The sequence below is a fragment of the Dermacentor silvarum genome, chromosome 9 (assembly GCF_013339745.2).
Source record: "Dermacentor silvarum isolate Dsil-2018 chromosome 9, BIME_Dsil_1.4, whole genome shotgun sequence".
NCBI lineage: Eukaryota > Metazoa > Arthropoda > Arachnida > Ixodida > Ixodidae > Dermacentor > Dermacentor silvarum.
Window position 1 is genome coordinate 111,105,843 of NC_051162.1, and position 19,492 is coordinate 111,125,334.

Genomic DNA, 19,492 nt, shown 5'->3' on the forward strand with positions numbered 1-19,492 from the left:
GTTTCGTTTTCTGAAATTTTTGCCACTTTCGCCAATATTTAATAAACAATTGACAACCTAAATCGAAAATTCGAAACCAACAGTCACTATATTATAAGTGTTTCTTTTATGAGCATCAAACCTCGTCAAATTTGGTGCAGTGGTTGCCGAGAGAAACTAATTCTCCTTTTACATGTATTTAGATAGGAGCACTAGAGCTAAAGCTTCCTCTTAAGCTCTCTCATCTCTCTCTACCTCTGTCACGTGATAGGCTTCCCACACTTTAAACACATGCGCTTTTTTCAATTTTGACACTCCTAATGCTATCACAATAAAAGTCCTCAAATGTCGCGGTTTTTTTGTCGATAGCACCACGCCTGAAGCGCAACCGAACATTGATAAAGCCTTGATCGCCCGCATTGATCGCCCGCACCGTCTCTTATCTCCACACGGCTCTGACCTTTATGCGCTGTGAATTCGCCGCTCAGTTTCCGTTTAAGCGATAGACCGCACGTACCTTCGCCCGCTGCGGCGTATGCGCTTGCTGCCAGCGTTTTGACAGTCGTTGTCTGCAGTCATTCAGTGTGATCTATTCATGTTTGTTTGTGCGCGCTCACACCACAGTTAGTAATAGTCGGGCCACATTTTCCAACGCACGCTACACATGCGATGCTGCCCGGATCGGCAGTGCAGCGCTACAGGTGTGTCCTTTCGCACGCGCTGCCCACGGGCAGCGCTTCTCATCAACACCACCGTTTCACACGCGCCTTCTCGTGGTCATCGAGTCTCTCTTCATGTCGGTCTACTTACGCCGCAGCACACCTGCTTACTTAATCAGCTCATGTTTATTACAATTCACATTGCTACCAAAGCCGCTCACCTTACTTCGTATGACATTGCTGTGTTGCTATCGCATTCATTGCTTCGCCCTTAGGGCGAAACTGTGACATTTTTTTAGAAGTCGGCTGAAACAGGCACGCATCTGCACACTGTGACCGACATCAACAGCGAGACCTTGAAAGTCATTGAATCCATGAAACCGCCCGAATGAGTTGCCTTATGAAAGGGAAGAAACTCAAGTAAAATACAAGCAGCATGCCAGATAGGTCGCGAAAAATTTTCGCACATAGCAATTGCATAGAATGCGCATGCAGTGTATCGGCTTAAACTTCTTTCCTTTGATCTTATGCGACAAAAAAATTGGAATAGCTTTGCGAGATGTCAAAACAATTGATCAAATACGTGAAGCACACTCCCATTTTTCTTGCTGCATTGCATACGGCATAGAAAATTTCTCAACTCTCAGACTGCCCAGCCAAGACAAGATGCAGTAGTCTCCTCAGCAACAAGGAAGTACTCCAAGAGGCAGAAATCGCCGTAGAAACTGGGGTCAGCAGGTCCAAACAATTGCGCATGTTTTTTTTTTTCAAAGCGATACTCAGTCAGAGACACCTTGCAGTGCAGATTTGGTGACCCCTATATCTTCCATGATCACTGCCTCCATGGTCGCGTTACTCCCGACAAGGCCTTGCTACAGCACACGTGGGAAGTCTTTCAGTAAACCAAATGAGAAATCACGCAAGGCTAGCAGACAACCTTGCGCAAAAGCAAGCTCACAAAACGCCCATGAGGAGCGGGCGTGAAGAGTACTTTGTGCGACCAATTAACCTCGCTGCTGATCTTATAGACCAAAGGTACCACGGCAAGAATTTTGGCGACGAGCAGATTGCGGTCGCGTTTGACTGGTCCCGTTTTTCCAAGCAAGCGGAGCAACTCTCCCTTGAAAACTGTTATGTCAAACATGCCATGAAACATTGAGTTGATAGGCCAGTAGTTTGTCGTGCACCTTCTTCCCAAATCTGTCTGCTTTCTTTCCTACAACCTTTCCCGGGTGGAATAAGTTTGTCTTCGGCACTGACACCTGTTGTTAGTTGCACCTGGGTATCTCCAAATGATAAGCCCACAACGTGTCCCAAGTGCCCGGCACGCGTATCTATACGGCGAACAGTCATCCTGTTTTGTGGCTGTGTCCTGATACTAAGGCGTTAGGCACAAGATGCCTAGGGAGGCCGCACTGAAGCCGAATGTCCCAGATGGGTTCACTCATTGGGTAACAGGCACCCGCTGTGGTTGCTTATAGTGGCTATGGTGTTGGGCTGCTATGCACGAGGTCGCGGGAATAAATCCTGGCCACGGTGGCCACGTTTCGATGGGGGCGAAATGCAGAAGACACCCATGTACTTAGATTTAGGTGAACGTTAAGGAACCCTAAGTGGTCTAAATTATTCCGGCGTCGCCCACAACGGCGTGCCTCGTAATCAGATCGTGGTTTCGGCACGTAAAAGCCCCATATTTTAATTTAATTTAATGGACAACAAGGGCACTAATTCATTGCTGCACTACCTGCATCTAATAGAACGGCATGCTTTTTGCATTTTTTTTTCGTACGCCTCGTGTAAAAAAAATTAAAAATACGGGGGTTAAGGTGAAGAAGAAGATGATGTGATGCGCCACGCCTCCAGCCTCTTGGTTCTCCTGGCGTTATCGGCTTTTCGCTGCTGTGGAAGCACCAAACTGGTCGCCAAGAGACTTCAGGTTCACCGTGTCAGACTGCACGATTCGCTGGTGATGCCTTGTGCAGCCAAGGAAGGCGTCACGGTTACGCAGGCTCGCTGGACTGATCAGGCCGGTGGCACTTCGTGGCTCAGCCAGGCGCTGCTGTCAGTCAGGTGAGGCATGTAGTTGATGGTAGATTTGTTCATAAACAGTCAGATGGATAGCTAAACAGATGGACGAATAAATTGTAGATAGATTTACGTGGATAGATAGACAGATTTGTTTACTTTTATTTATTGAATACTGCGGATGCATGGTCCACGCAGGAAGGATAATGCATGCATATACAGTGGAAGCAAACTAACAACATTGAACGGTGAAACGATAAAAACATAAACGTGAAATCTTTTTCGAAGATACGACATGGATTTAAGTAAAAAAAATTGATTTTTGTATAGAAAAGGGAAAAAGATGCTTCCATCTTCGTTGGTTGTAAATTCTAAGTTAGAGCCTCCCGCTGCTGGGAGGAGTGGGTCTAGTCGAATACGGCTCTAAATATGTAGATGGACATAGATAGATAGATGGATAGATAGATGGGCAGATTGAAAGACAATAGATGGATACAATGATATATAAATATATAGATTGGATATAATTACATACGTAGGGCCTGCCCCTTGTATGGAGGCTGTGACAGCTGTTTTCTGTACTTAGATTTAGGTGCACGTTAAAGAACCCCAGGTGGTCCAAATTTCCGGAGTCCCCCACTACGGCGTGCCTCATAATCAGATCGTGGTTTTGGCACGTAAAACCCCATAATTTAATTTAATTTTAATTTAGCTATTTTCTGTTCTTTGAGTGCGTGCGTTCCACCCAATTTTCACTTTTTAATCGCCCGCGGACTCGACCCCCCCCCCCCCCCCCCCCTCCTTATATGATCGCATTAGCCCTGTAAGGTTATTCGGCTTTGAACGGGCGATGGTGAACGCACTCCCCCTTTGTAGTTTTGCGATGCGTAGATAAACTCTCGAGGTGTGCACTGAAGCAACTCGGAGTACAGGAGGCGGTTGGCAAATACGAAGTCGAGAATTAATATCCTCGGTGCAATCCCCTAAATCATAGCGTGTCCGGCCCTCTCGTCCGCAGTACGGGTCACCTCAGGTTTCCCAAGGTCGCGGCTGTGCTGAGTGGCTACTACGAATGCTCGGGTTACGTCCGGTTGCCACGACGCGAGGTGTTCATCAAAGTTCGTCACGAGATCCAAGGTGGGTGGGGTCAGTAATCAGTGCACTGCATTTCGTGGAATACCATCTAATTGTTACACTTTTTTTTGCACGAGACTATTCGAGCGTCACAAGGTTGTGTCGCACACGCACGCATGCGCACGCAAGCACATACATCACCAAACCCGTGCACACGCAAATAGACCACAGACGTACACGCTTACGCACAAATACAAACACCCACACAGACACGCACATGCATGCACGTTAACACAAATACACATGTGTAAGCACGATGTACGCTTATAAACTCAATGACCGATATTATTGTTATCAAGAATTTTGAACATGTTGTCTTTAACACTGCAGTATGAATGTACATGAGAGTTGCGGTTCGTTTAGGAATGCGGGAATTCGCTCTTGATAAATGGATGTAGATATCAGACGCAATGTCCTTTAATACCAACAGCACGCATTAAAGTGCGCTTAAGGTTTTTGTCTAGAGCATGCATAACACTTATGAAGTTTAGTTTGAGACTGTTGTACACTCACTTGTACCTCACACTTTGCGTTTTACGTATGCAGCATTAATTTAGAATGAGCGTTCAGAAACCTTTTTCGATCTGTCTTACAGTGTTCGACAGTGACAAGAACGAAACCGGATGTCGCGTGGGCTACGTCATCAGCGAGCAGCGCTGCTGTGAGTAAGCTTTCATGTTGTCACAGCCTCGGAGCGAAAGTCTCAGAAACTGGAGAAGGGGCGGCAGTACTCCGAGAGGCTGGAACAGCTGATGAGCCGTCAACGTTTGTGTAACGTGGTTTAATTGCTGCTGTATCGTCGAGACTTGTACAGGGGAACACATACGCTATCCCTAGAAAATTGCGGGAAGATGATAGATTCGTTATTAAGTCTCAGAGCGTCACTTGCAGCTATGACGGGGCGGATAGCATAGGCTACAGATTAATTGAACCCCTATCAGGTTCTCCGAAAGGCAACATAACTCACTCGTGCTGACATGTTAGCTTTCCGCCAGCCAAGCGAAGACATACGTGGAAAGTGTGAAGGTCTGTGACAGACGATCGTGGTATCTTTATCTTGAGCATCGCGGAAACAGGGAGGACAGAAGAAACCACAAGTAACGGCTGTGTGTCGTCTGTTGCCCACTTGCGTCCCCCCTATGCAATATTACTGTCAGAGACTGTCGAAAGCGAGAATGTGCGCCAAATTACCATATTTCTTTTCCTGTTTTGAAAGAGAAGCATTGACGCCCGCAAGCTTTCAAAACAGGTAACCGTGGAGTCCATCCCGTGCAAATAGCAAGAGGAACTGGTCGCTCTGGCATGACTATGTCTTGCAGACGTCTGTCGTCCCGGGTCCTTCAGCCCTGGCGGCGAGTTCCGGAACTGCATCCCCTGCGACTTCGGTTCCTACACCGAGCAGCACGGCTCCCCATTCTGCCTTTGGTGTCCACCGGGCAAGTCCACCTATCGGCAGGGAAGCACCTCGTCCGATGATTGCGAAGGTGAGGAAATCCGTCAGGCGTCCAGATCAGCGTGAGTTTAGAGCTGTGTATAGTTTCAGGTACAATCATTGCATTCTACCAGTGCTAACATATAGGGAAGAAACTTGGAGGTTAACAAAGAAGCTCGAGAACAAGGACCGCACAAAGTGCGATGGAACGAAAAATGTTAGACCTAACATTAAGAGACAGGAAGAGAGCGGTGTGGATCAGAGAGCAAACGGGCATAGCGAATACTCTAATTGATATTAAGAGAAAGAAACGAAGCTGGGCAGGCCATGTAATGCGTAGGGTAGATAATCGGTGGATCATTAGAGTTATAGAATGGGTGCCAAGAGAAGGGAAGCACAGTCGAGGATGGCAGAAAACTAGGTGGGGTGATGAAGTTAAGAAATTTGCAGGCCCAAGTTGGAATCAGCTAGCGCACGACAGGGTTGATTACAGATCACAGGGAGAGGCCTTCGTCCTGCGGTGGAAATAAATATAGGCTGATGATGATAGTTGCAGAGTGAGCGCACACTAGTAGGGCGTCATATATGGTGTGCTACGAGATTGAGCATCCAGCGAAGAAGATGCATAACGTCCATAAGTAGCGGGCATGTATTAGAAGCATGCCTGAGAAATGTACATAAGAATGCCGAAAGAGCACGATTTAAGAAACGGGTTTAAGAAACGTGCATAAGAAACGTGCACCACAAGCGAAAAGTGCGATTTCATGCCTGTGGTTATGAAGGTAAAGTCAATTTAGTTAGGACGCACTGCATAGTTATGACCAGTCCCGTAAGAAAGAGCGCCTTTCCATTGACATAGACATTCATTTAGTGGTGTGCTTGATGTCTTCTACCTTTACAGGCACCGCAAAGTGCAACAAACGCGCCGATATATAGGCTGAAGAAACAAACCTAATAGCCTCTCAAAACTAACCTCTCAAAACTTTTGATTTTAACTTACCCTTTTATAACCTACAAAACATTAAAAAATATTTCAGCATACGTTTGGTACACAGAAAGGGGCCTATATATTAATAGGACTGTTCCGTCGTATACTTTTCAGTTTCCTGGGTGATCTATGCTTTCCTGTTTGGGATAGCGACCCTGACATCGCTGGTCCTATTTGTATGGTAAGCGCCGCTTTGCTGACTAGATATTCGACACATGGTCTTCGAGGATTTTACCCTAACAAATATATGTTAGCCGGTTTTTCAAAGATCTGAGAAGAAGTTTTGCGATCTGAGAAGAAGCCTTGAAAATCAGAAATAGATTGTACTCTTCTACTGAGTAGCATCCTAAAGCTTCGAGTTACCATTAAAAGATTGCCTAATTGTCCGCCGAAGAATATACGTATTTAAATTACAAATTTTCGTTGGTCATTCTTTAAATCGGTTACCTGGATATTGCAATTTGTTTTGCAAGCAATTTAGGCGTCTTCAGGCAATCCACCCGAACAGGCAGGCTGACTTGCGCTATATCCTGCATGCTAATTTATAAAATCAGTTCGAATAAAAAAAATTAACACGGTACATATTGTTTTGCATTTTAACCGATTAAATATTCAAGGCCTTTTGTCGGTGTTTAGCTGATGCCGTGTGAATTGAGCACGCAGTCGTGCTTTCAAGCAAACTTTAACCATCGCGTGCTTTGCATTGAAGTTCATGTTTATTAAGCACTGTTGACAGCTACGCGTGGAGTTCCTATGCCATCTTGAACGTATTAAACACGACGCGACACGACCGCGCATGTCTAAAATCAGGATGATTTGAATTAGCCTAATGTTAAGTGGTCGCTATGTTTCGGTTACGAACTTGCGGACCTCGCACAATAAAGGAAGCGCTGGCTGAACATGATTAAAATTAAAACGCGAGAAAAAAGGCAATGTAAAAAAAGAGAAAAGAAAAGAAGAAAGCGGCTTTCTTGAGAGACTTTTGAACCATCACAAAATGATGTCGCTCTAGCCGATGACTGCAAGTCTTGCGTACACGCCAAAAAATGTGCCGCTTCTCTGGATGAACACCTTATCGCTCTCTGAACCAGGGTGTCACGAGCTTGGTCATCCGAACAGAGGGTTAGGACTATCATCATGGAGGACAAGCTTTCACGCTTCTTCCAGGTAAGCAGGGAGATACCGCATGCATTCAAGTCAGGAGCACTTGTTATTAGCCTATAGTTCGCATTGGCTGAGACTCGAGTTCACTGCAGCTAAAAAGAAGACGAATATCCAGGCGTGCAAACCATCTTCGATATTCATGTTTCTACGCCTTTTGTATTCGTTACCTTGTATTACATAGCCATATATTTGTGGGTACACTTATGCTTCAGCATCGTGAGTGAGTTTAGTTTCCTTGGAATGCTATTGCTGTTCAAGCCATTTGATAGGAGCAACGTTTGGAATGATACAGAAATGCCCCCTTTCTCGCTACTGCAGCCCAAGATTCTTCCGCCATCTCGTAGCAGAGCTTCGGACCGACGTAAGTTGACGGAAAGCCCAATGGTTTTGTTTGAGCGACTGGACTTTGGCTCGAATCCTAACTTCAAATTTCACTTCGTTTCATTTTAGAAGCCTCAACGCCCTCGTGTAGGTGCTCCCACTTACAAAACAGAATTTAGAAAGACAATTTATCTTTCATAGGAGTCCTGCAAGCCGTCTTGATTTCTTGATAGACTTGTACTTTTGGCAACATGAAGTCAGCATAAACTTCCTACGTACGACACTTGTTAACTAGTCTATTTTTTTATAGGGTATATCGTACCGAAATTGTACGCGGCGGTTTACGTGTGAAGCCGTAGTGGGCAGATCTGGGATAATTTTGACAACCTGGGGTTCTTAACGTGCACCCAAGTGTAATTACACAAAGCTTTTGAATTTCACCTTCAAAAGAATGCGGCTGCCTTGGTAAGCGAATCGAACCGCCTACCTAGTGCTACAAGTCCATTTCTTTTGATCCACTGCTCCCCGCAGACGTTCAAACGGGCTGTTTTGGCTGAAAAAAGTCTATAAGGACGTACGAGTTGACAAAAATGTTTAGAGCTATAATGCCTAAGGCTGCACAGAGAACTTATATAGCTAACATGGCGGATTTATTAGGTTTCTGTAGGCTGGCAGAATGGCGTTTTGTTGCGGGTGACATGAAGAGCATGGGTAAAAAAAAAAAAGAAAGCGAGAAAGAACAACAACAACAACAACAACAACAACAACAACAACAACAACAACAACAACAACGACGACGACGACGACGACGACGACGACGACGACGACGACGACGACAACAACAAACATGCGTTATGTAGTAATCTGGAAGTTAAAAACGTTGCTTGTGAGAGCAAATAGCAGTGAATGTATTCTATTTCACATTGTCATTTTCCTTTGTTTGCACACGAGGCAAGAACGCGGCTCACGCAAAGATAGCTCGGCATGCGCAGTTAGTGACGCGACAATAGTAGCGACAAGAAATGAACGATACGGACAAAGCGCGATCGTTCTTTGCCACGAACGTAACAGGTGCGAAGCAGAAGCGGCTCCGCGCGTAAGATGTGCCAGACACGCCTCGACTTGTCTTAACTGGGTCACGCAGTGCATGGCCACTTTCAAGAAAAACCGGCGGGCGCGGGGTTTCACGTTCCGTCGATAGCTCAGTTGGTAGAGCGGTGGACTGTAGAGGCTGCACCCAATGCGGACATCCATAGGTCGCTGGTTCGAATCCGGCTCGACGGACTGTTTTTTTTATTTCTTTATTTTCTTTCTGTTTCGTCAGCAAGAAGGCCAATTTCGAGATTATATTTGTTTTTCATGTTGCTTTTGGCGTGTCATAAGGATTTCTGTAATTCTTTCTTTAGTTCGGGTTGGCTTTGTATTGTCAAAACAAAGGTAACACAACTGCAATACTGATCTGCAGGGTGATTAAAAGTTAATTGTCGGTTTTCACTTGCAGAAACTGCACAGTGAGCTAGCTATAAGGAACGTCCGTTGTTAGGGGGATCCAGATTAATTTCGTCCTCGGGCTTAGTTTACCAATGTCATAAATATTTTGTTTTTCATTCCGCTCCTATCCGAAAGTGACCGCCACGACGGGGATCGAACCAGCAACCTCGTGCTCGGCAGCGCAGTCGACGGGTGACGTGCCAGACGTGTGGGTTTCATGGAGCCACCAAGGTGTATGTGGGATAAGGCGTGTTGCTGTTGTAATCGACAATAAGGCCTTGGAAACTTATTTGAATTGACACCAATGTTGAAATACAAGCTTACGAATTCGTAATTAGCCTCACCCATTGCATGATTTTACTGCTTAAACTCTAAGTTTTTAGCGACAACGTGTCCCGTCGATAGCTCAGTTGGTAGAGCGGTGGACTGTAGAGGAAAATGCTAATGCTGATATCCATAGGTCGCTGGTTCGAATCCGGCTCGACGGACAGTTTTTTTTAATTTTTACAAATAAATGGAAATTCATTTTTTTTCTCGAAATTTCTGTTGATTATAGTATCGCTTGTTTGGGATCTAAGTCCGTTGCGTATTTCACGCCCTGTCCCACCACGTTATTTTTTTTTTTTGCTTCCTCTGATACTGTAGCGTCTAATTCACCTTAAGTAACTAGTCAAGACGTAGAATAATCAGCGAATTTATATTTTTACTGTGACTGAATTACTTGCTTTTGAAAGCCTTTGTGCAAGATTTAACTATATATCGTAATGCACAATAGAAATGGAGCTCGACGAGTTTGGTGCATAGAGTAATATATATATTTTTCCGATTTCCCCTAAACACCCTACCCCACGCCCAACACCCCGCCTAACACCCCGCCTAACACCCAACCTAACACCCAACCTAACACCCAACCTAACACCCCGCCTAACACCCCGCCTAACACCCCGCCTAACACCCCGCCTAACACCCCGCCTAACACCCCGCCTAACACCCCGCCTAACACCCCGCCTAACACCCCGCCTAACACCCCGCCTAACACCCCGCCTAACACCCCGCCCAACATCCCGCCTAACACCCCGCCTAACACCCCGCCTAACACCCCGCCTAACATCCCGCCTAACACCCCGCCTAACACCCCGCCTAACACCCCGCCTAACACCCCGCCTAACATCCCGCCTAACACCCCGCCTAACACCCCGCCTAACACCCCGCCTAACACCCCGCCTAACACCCATCAAATCGTCAGGTACGCGGACGCGGACAACCTCGCACACTACCGACAAATCCGTCTCATATGCCCGAAGTAACATTTTCCCGTATCAGCAGGAAATATGCGTTAGAGTGTGTTTTAAAAGGTGGGCAGCGAAATGGCCCTTGAAACGGCTAAAACGCACGGCTGTTGAAATACATGATTCGGCACCCTTAACTGTTACTACCCAGTGGTCGGCAGTGACGATGTGGGCACCCCGTCGGTAGCTCAATTGGTAGAGTGGCGCGGACTGCAGAGGTTTCTCCAAATGCGCACATTAACATATAGGTCGCTGGTTCTGATCCGGCTCGACGCCGGTTTCTTACTCTCTTTAATTTCAACATGTGCCAATTTGCTCTATCGGGTAGACCTGAAACATTAGAAGGTAGAGAACTGCTTGACTCATTCGACATTTACTGCTTTCTTACATGGAGTACAATGACACCGATTTCTTTAACAATTCTGAGCAATATACGTATAGATTGTAGAAAAAAAACGACCAATGTCGCCTGATATTGGGCAAAGGAAAGGCACAATAGCGTAAATTGAAAAGGAAAATAAAAATAACAAAAACTTGCAAGTGATTCCTCAATGAAACGGCCGAATAGAATCATGCAAGTTTACCAGAAATAATGCCCAATGCAGCTTCCTGACGGCGTCTGCTTTCCGGAACTCTGCAACGGCGCTGGTGACACCGCGAAATGTGGCTGGAAAACTTGTATGCAGCCGTCAACATAACGCGGTGTCGTCACCAGTGCATTATTGACTCCAAGGCCAACTATGTCGTACCTTGTTTTGCAGCGGCGATGATGGGTGATTACCCGAAAGCCGGCGTCGCTTCAAGAAGAGCAGCAGCCGCTCCTGGCGGCCAACGACAGTTACTTCGCGGCAAGCCATAGGCACTCAGACCGACGTGAGTGTCAAAAATCGTGGCCTCTGAGATCGCGCCTTTGCAATATGCGCCGCTGTGGTCTCGGAGGACACGCCATAATTCACCCTGAATGCTATTCTGTAGCCTGGGGTGCCGGCCTGCATGCACCTTTTAGTATTCCGGCATACTGTCGAATTCGCCATCTTGCCAGCTTCGATTAGCCCAGAGGGCTGCTACAGCCTCACTGATTGACTCAAAATGCCGCCATCGCGGAATTTGGCAATATGGTACAATTCGAAAGCGTCCAGAAATCGCCTGTCTGGAGATGTATGTACGGCCATATTTTCGCAGTCGCCATTTCGTCATCTCTGATTAGCTCACGGGGAGGCTATGACTTGTCTGGTTGGATGAAAACGGCCACCTTACGGAATTTGACATCAGGGCATGGCGAATTTGAGCGCTTCTTACGAACGAGAGTATACTCATGGCCACATGAATGCTAGTTAAGTATTTGCGGAATATACATTTGTCTAAGAGTGACTTCCTTGCTAAATTTGTAGTAATTATGCTATATACCTTTTCATTTGTTTTTTCGCCTGATGTTTCCTTTGCATTCTAGACACAACTAAGCAACACGCTATAATTTTATCTGATTCTTGGTTGAGTCCTCATAGTGGGTATGCGCCATATTTTAGAGGGAAACCAAACCTAACTTTCGATGGGGGTATCTTTAGTTGCTAGTGTCGCCGGAAACTCAACTGTGGTTTAGAATGTAAATGCAATGACGCCGGCAGCGTAAGTTAAAACGACAGGCGAAGCAATGTTTCGGCTCCTGACTTGAGCCTGACGCACAACTAAAAATATTTGCGTTCACGTGGCTTCGGTTTGGCGGCTGAAACGTCGTTTCATTTGTCGTTTTATTTATCCTTGCCGGCATCGTTGCGTTTATATCTTACCACGCTTCATCCCGACCACAGGGGTCTTCCGTCAAAACTTGCACTCAAAGCTCAACAGCTTTGTATTTTGATGGGATTTGAGTAGCATCCCATAGCAACACAGTGGATGTGATAGACGCCGAAGCGGAATATTTTCAACTAAGTTTCATACCACCGTTCTTCACGAGTCCACGTGAACCCAATGATTAGTAAGCGAGCGTACATGCATCGTTGTATACTTATACCATCGTAATGCATCCACCGAGGATGGGAATCTAACCTCCGGTCCTGTGCTAAGCAGCAAGATCCCAAGCCACTAAGCCAGTAATCCACCGCACCTTTAACCTTGCTGAGAGACTCTGATCGCGATAAGATACCTTAATTTGTATGTTGCATGTTTTGGCTCAGTCTGTGTAGGATGCGTGTATCTGACTGGCACTGTATAATTTCGTTTATCGTAATTGCCATCTGGAGTATATCATACTAGGGATTCCCCGCGACGAACCACTCCAGGATTCTTTAAAGAACCCTCCAGCCTAGTTTTCTTAATGAAGTTTATGGGTGGAAGGGGTCTCAGCATGAAGACCGCCATTACTATGACATTAATTGGAGGTTACCGGCCGCTATGTTGAAGAGCTTTCTTTTCTAACCACTGTATACATTCAACAGTGGTCTTTGGTGCGGACGCAAGGCCTCTAGGCTGCATACTGTGAGTCACTTGATATTTATCGTGTCGTAATGGTGTTAACTCCGTGATAGAAGCATCCTGATATTGCAAGAGGTAAAACCGACACGATGTAATGACTAATTCGCCGAGAAAGCGTCGCCAATGACATTTTGTAATTATTTATACGCCTCCTTGACCTTGGGGCTCCATGGGCGTGAAGCGTGTTTAGCGATTGGTCCTGAGGACGAGGATGAGTGACGTAACGTGAAGAATGAAGTGCTCTGCGACTAGCATGGCCTCCGCGCGCTATTCGAGAATGCCCCCGAATTTCTGCCGCCTTGTTCGCAGGACCGCTTCCACGTGGAATCTGTGCACCGCGAGGTCCAGACAGAGCCCTACGAGCCAATGCCTCCAGGTACTTTCATGCAAATGTCCATTTAATGAGCGTGCATGTCACGTAAAACTTGAACGCATGCATTTACTCAGCTCTTACTATTACCATATGCGTAATTACTAATACCTTATTACATTACTACGCATATACGTTATGATCTGCCTTTCTTTTACGTGGCTAATTGTTGCTGTCATGGTATCATTGATTATGTCTTTCTTTGCAGCTCTTTTTGTGGTATTGTCCTCACAATCATGACCTTCCTTTCTGCTGCTTTTGTTTTCTTTTTTAGAATTATGTCACGCACTGCAGGTGATGTAAGCTCTGTAAATGTCTGATGCAAGCACTTTACGTGTACACACAAATTAAAATGAAGATTGCAGTCTGCCTCAAGCGTTATTCAGAGGGCAGACGTTCCTTATTGTGCAACGCACAATCACCACGACAACCGACCGGTTGTTTCTTCGCATTGCACCATTCGCCCTAGTTTTACGCCAGAAGCGGTGAGCACTTGAAGGTGCCTGGTTACGCGTTGCACCTGTCGGGGGTGTAGCTCAGATGGTAGAGCGCTCGCTTAGCATGCGAGAGGTACTGGGATCGATACCCAGCACCTCCACGTATTCTTTTTTCTTTTTTTTTACGAAATCCTTTTTTTTATATGCTCTAATAACGCAGGCTTGGGGCATTCTTTAGACTATGGAACGTTTTTAAGTGTGCGTTTTGTTTCTCTGGAAATGACGATTGGCGGTGTAGTACGATCCCCTGATCAATTCTGATGCATATAAGTTTCTGTGCCCACACGAGGGTATAAGTGAGGGTTCTCGCATTCAACCCCAATCAGAATGGGGCCGACGCGGCCTGGAGTCCGAACCTTAAGGTATTCAGGCAAGCGCCGAGACAGTGCGCAAAAATAAAAGAAAAATAAAGCTGGATTTTTGTACTTCTAGGTCATTGGGGGACCGCTGTCAGTGATAGACTGAAAACACCGGTAGGCGTTCAGGAAAACTCCCTTTGTGGAGCAGTGCGTAAACTACTCTCTGAAGACTTTTCCCATCCTCTCCCTCCCCCTCCAACAACAAACCCAACGGGCCGCTCTCTTTCTACTTTGTTTTTATTTTTCCTGCCGTTTCCCTCCTCCCCCGGTCTCTTCACCTCGTCCTCCAACCCCGTCCTCGCCACAACGAGGCCTAGCAACACCACCATGACAGCGCTTATTTCTTTTTCAGTCTCTTCCTTTCTAGCCAGCCGCTGCCGACAACGCCCACACGTGACGTCACCCTACTAACCCGTTAAAACTAACCTGCCGAGGATGAGAAAGTCGCCTTTGACAAATATAGGCCCACCTATCGAAATGTAGGCCAGCCTTGTTGAGGCACTTTATCCCTGTTTATGTAACTTTTATACCATGGCGCAGTGCACTAAAACTATGGTGTTTCATATTAAAAGGAGCGCTAGATTCCTTGCGTGCGCCGCACCTGTTCAGACACCATGGCGATGATGACAAGTATAGGGGGTTGCCTAAAGGTTGTCGCTCTGGCCTTGAATGACCTTGTAGATTGTTATCTTACTTTTCAGTGAGTATTAATTGCAGGGCAAGCAATTGCACTTGTTGAGCGCATGGTTTGTGCCACTTATGACTTTCAAAACTCTAGAAATTACAGTTATTGTATTGAATATAAAAATATTTACACATTGTCCGTGTTGCAGAACATTCCCAATATCAAGCGACATGCATAGTCGAAGCTTTTTCAATAATTTATTCACCGGAGCTAGCATAATGAAAAGAGTTATCTTGCCAACGGAAACCGCATAAGTGATATAAAGCATAGCGGGATCGTAGCGCAATTGAACAGCAAAGAACTAAAATCAATCGGAACGGTCTTTTTCAAGAAATCCTCCCTAAAAGTGAGTCCTTTGATAAGTACTGCAGAGAAGTCAACTTGATGTCGATTCTTCTATATTCCGTTGCTGGAAATTGGGGAAAGGGAAGAGGGAAAGAGGGGTATGATGGGTCACACTAGGGACAGAGGGAAGAGGCGGAGCACTCGACCGGTGTACGTATTCATAGCCTGTATAAAGAATTCAAACACATGCTGTCTAAAAAGTGAGACAAGACCAGGATGGTCGGCCAGCTACATAAACGCAGAAAAATAGACGTACATCATGGAACACTCTTAAAGGGGAACGCAGAGATAGCACTAAACCATAAATGTAGAATTATAGGAATAGGCGGCTTACTCCTATGCCTCCTACTCAAGTACATGTAAAACGCATAAACGCTCGTATGAGGCAACCTCTTGACAGTTTTGAATGAAATGTCTTTCATTTAAGAGAGAAAGTTCTATTCTAGTGACCGTAGGAAGTAGAATTTTCTTTCTTGTGTATTTAGATAGCAGGCCCCGAGCTAAAGCTTCCTCATAAGGCGTGCTTCGCTTCCTCTGTTTGCGTCTCGTTTTTGCGCTATTACTATAAACAGAATTACGTTTCGGGATCCGTACGGATCCCTTGTCAATACATCTTTTTGTCCACAACTGTATACAAATTCTCTTTGAGTTCGAGAGTGGTTTATTTGCAACTCCAATTTATAGGTTGTCGCCGGGTATATTACAGAGAAGCTGTATATGGCTAGCCGATTCGTCTGTCTGTCGCCTGTACGCAGAAACTATCATCATCAGCAATGGCTCGAGCGTCGTCGTCGTCTTCCACAGCTGGCTCCGTTGGCGCTCATCATTCCAGCGTAGAATTTCACTTCTCTTCTGTCGTCGTAATGGGGAGGCCGCGTTTACGGGGGTTTGAGCCATTGCTTAAGGGGGTATGAGCCATTCGTTGTCTTACGTGACGGACAGATTTAATTTTCACGCAATTTAATTTCGAAAAACCGCAAACGGCAATGCGACAACGGCGGACTGCTGGCAAACCGTCAGTGACGTCGTTTTCTCCGTCGCAGCCGGACGTGTGTGTAACCTCATTAAGAAACACAAAGACGTAACCAATAATTGAGAAAGACTTAATTGTACCGTCTGGATTAACCCAGTGATAAACACGGGGGCCGCACGTTTCAGCTTCACTGGTTAACCAACGGTGCGGAGTGCTAGGGCGGTGATTTTTTATTAATTGTGGGGAACTACATGTGTACGACACAGACGGTCCAGAGGCAATGTAGATAGAATTACCAGACGAATGCCGCAGTTGGAAATGCGAATTTAGGTCACCGCGTCGATTTAATCGAAACGAGAGCCGCACTCTGCTGCATCAACGCTGTACACACGCAGGCGAAGGCTCGTTAGAATGCGAGGCGAGGGTGTCGGAGAAGCCGGTTGCCGCCGGCGTTCTTCGGTCGCCGTCGCACGGCCCAGATTCGCGTGGAATGCCCACGGATAAAACGGTCTTGCGTTACGCCTGATCTTCGTCGGGGGTGTAGCTCAGATGGTAGAGCGCTCGCTTAGCATGCGAGAGGTACTGGGATCGATACCCAGCACCTCCACTCAACATTTTTTTTTTTTCAGTTGGCACATTTATTTCCTCGAAATCACTGCATGGGAAGAATTGTTTATAGAAAGATGGGAGGTAACGCGACACTGCAGACCATACCTGCCAAGTCTCCGGATGTTCTCGTGTAGTTTACGAATTAGTGCTGTTTCGACGATTTTACTAATCTTGCATCAAGGTTTATGAATTATGTTCTCGGAAAAGTTTTAAAGTTGTTTAAAGATGGAGCAGGGTAAGGTTGAAAAAATATGCACAGAAAAGAAATTTTGAAGGAACTCTTGCCGCCGTCTTGTTGCAGTGCGAGATGTCCTATGCTATATGAGCATTTGTTCTTGAATAAGTTTATCAATACAAATTCTTAAAGCAACTGAAATAAAAAAAAGCCACTGGGAAACCTCCACTATGAGGTAGAAGCTTTGTAAATGTCGCTTGTCATTCTTTGCTGTTTGACTTGACTGGTTGTGCGCACCATATAAAGTCAAATAATTGTTGATAAAGTGCGTATGTATCCCACAAGAGGCGTGAGCCTGAACCAAACGTTTTTTTTTTAATTGCGTGCTACAGATGCGCAAGACGATGTGCTCCATACATTAGGTACCCAATAAAGTCCTGCTGAGCTACATGGAAGACTTAAAATGAAATAATATAGTTCAGAAAACCTACACAATGTAGGCACAATAACCTCGCAGTTAGCGCTTCTCGGCGTCTCTTTTATCATGCAGAAAGGTGACTAGTCCAGCCCCATTTCATAACGTATATAACGAACGTCTCAAACACCAACGTTTCAAATCTCACTCAAAACAAGTCAATACCTCTGCAACGAAACAATGGCGCCATCTGTAACGGCCACGGTGAACACAGTGTTCTGGCCCATGATCTCCAAGATTCGCGCGCGCCGGCGGGCGCGTCCAAATCTCGGGGGCTATGTTTTGCCGTAGATGTGACAATGCTTCGATAGATAGGACCACCGTTCCGTTGCAGCGGCATCGAAAATTTTTAAGTGGCGCCGCCTCAGACGACACCAACTTCTGACTTATTGCGCACAAAACTAGTAAGTAACGTCCGAAAGCTTTGCATTATATTGGACATCATGCACAACGTTGCGAAATCTGAGCGGAGATCACCCAGCGGTTTAGGAAGAGGAATGTATTCGCGACTCCAGCCATTCATGCGACACCTAGCGGCGAGCTAGGTGTCGCATGATGTTGTGTTGGATCTATGTGTTTTGTGTTGGACCAAATGTGTGTTTATTGTAGTAAGCAGATCTTTCGGTTTCTCATTTATCGTATTGTTCTCTACGAGAGAAACAATGCGCCAACTACTGGAATAACTACACCTAAGCGAAGCAACAGTCACGTTGCGCAAATCTTGAATGTAACGAGAAAGGTTCGCCACAGATTCGTAGTGCATGCTCGCGATAAAGTGCAAAGCTTGATTTTAGGTTCGCTTGCTCTCTGGACTGAAAAGAGCGTGCAGAGTTTGCGCCTTCGCCGAACGAAAATGTGTTAAGGCAACAACAATGGGAAAGTGCGCGCCGGCTGCGCATTTATCCGCATGTACAGCGGCAACAGCTGATCGAGCACTTCGGTGCGCTGCTGCGGGCCATGTTAAACGTACCAAACTGAGCAGGTTGTAATATTTCGGCAATCCTGGCGAGGCCAGCGTGACGTATCCAACTTCGCCGGCCGCTGTCTCGCACGCTCGAAACACCGTACTATCTATCCGCGCCTTAACAGTGACTCAAACAGCAGAAACGTGCTTGTACTTTTCCGACCATCCAACAGTGCACGAGTACTTCGGTTCCACGACCAATGGGTTCAAGAATACATCGGTGATTTTCATCAGAATCTCGTGCGGGTCCGCTGTCACGCCAGATGTTTGCACACACCGTACCAGAAGCGCACCCAGGATCTTTGACAGGGGGGGGGGGGTTGACAGTTTGCCAGGGGGGGGGGTTGACAGTTTGCCAATACCATCTAAACAGCACTAATTTCGATTTCTTCACAGCAAATTGTCAAAAAAATGCGCTTTTTGCGAGTGTGCAGACGATTGCGCGTCTTACATCTTCGTTGCAGTACTCAAATGCCTAAGGAAAGAAAAGGGGTTAAACAAAAGGGGGGGTTACGTCGGCCTCAGGGGGGGGGGGGGTTACAACCCCCGAATCCCCCCCCCCCCCCCCCCCCGTCGGTGCGCCACTGCACCGTACGACCACTTCAGCCTCATTACCCACTGTGCCTCTCTCAGATCGGCTAAAATGATTTGGTCGGCGTAAGCTACTCGCTTTCCTTCCACAAAACAGCGCAAACCGGCATCACACTGCACGAAAATCATCCAACTACTGTGTACTGTACATCAAACACCGCGGTTTCGGCGACGCGGCGACCTCCGTATAACCGCCATGTTGCACAGTGTAGCCAGACGCGGCCAATTTTCGCAGCGCCCCCTGCAGTTAATTTGAGTTGCGAATACCTGGAGCTGCTATTTGTGCGACGCTCTGTATAGTAGAAATAAATGTAGAATTGAACGGTGAAGAAATGCAGAAAGATTGGGCTACAGAAACGCACACGATTTCTTATTGGCTTTAGGCATGCAGCGCAATAAAGTATTAGCTGTACGTGGCGATAAAGAGTTGCAAGCGACTCCATTAAATCTTCGGCGCTATGGAAGTGAATGAGTGATTATCAACTTGGGTCGAAA

The 19,492-nt window shown here is 46.2% G+C and overlaps 1 long non-coding RNA gene and 4 other non-coding genes across 5 annotated transcripts; all 5 read left to right on the forward strand.

Annotated features, from left to right (window-relative positions):
• The first annotated feature begins 4,388 nt into the window (after positions 1–4,388).
• LOC119463832 (uncharacterized) lies at positions 4,389–6,399 on the forward strand. The gene is made up of 3 exons (XR_007463649.1): positions 4,389–4,458; positions 5,117–5,281; positions 6,332–6,399. It is a non-coding gene; the product is annotated as an uncharacterized LOC119463832 (long non-coding RNA).
• Positions 6,400–8,893: 2,494 nt separating this feature from the next.
• Positions 8,894–8,986, forward strand: Trnay-gua (transfer RNA tyrosine (anticodon GUA)). Its single transcript has 2 exons — positions 8,894–8,930; positions 8,951–8,986. It is a non-coding gene; the product is annotated as a tRNA-Tyr (tRNA).
• Positions 8,987–9,588: 602 nt separating this feature from the next.
• Trnay-gua (transfer RNA tyrosine (anticodon GUA)) lies at positions 9,589–9,681 on the forward strand. The gene is made up of 2 exons: positions 9,589–9,625; positions 9,646–9,681. It is a non-coding gene; the product is annotated as a tRNA-Tyr (tRNA).
• Positions 9,682–13,849: 4,168 nt separating this feature from the next.
• Positions 13,850–13,922, forward strand: Trnaa-agc (transfer RNA alanine (anticodon AGC)). Its single transcript has one exon. It is a non-coding gene; the product is annotated as a tRNA-Ala (tRNA).
• Positions 13,923–16,717: 2,795 nt separating this feature from the next.
• Trnaa-agc (transfer RNA alanine (anticodon AGC)) lies at positions 16,718–16,790 on the forward strand. Its single transcript has one exon. It is a non-coding gene; the product is annotated as a tRNA-Ala (tRNA).
• The last annotated feature ends 2,702 nt before the right edge of the window (positions 16,791–19,492 follow it).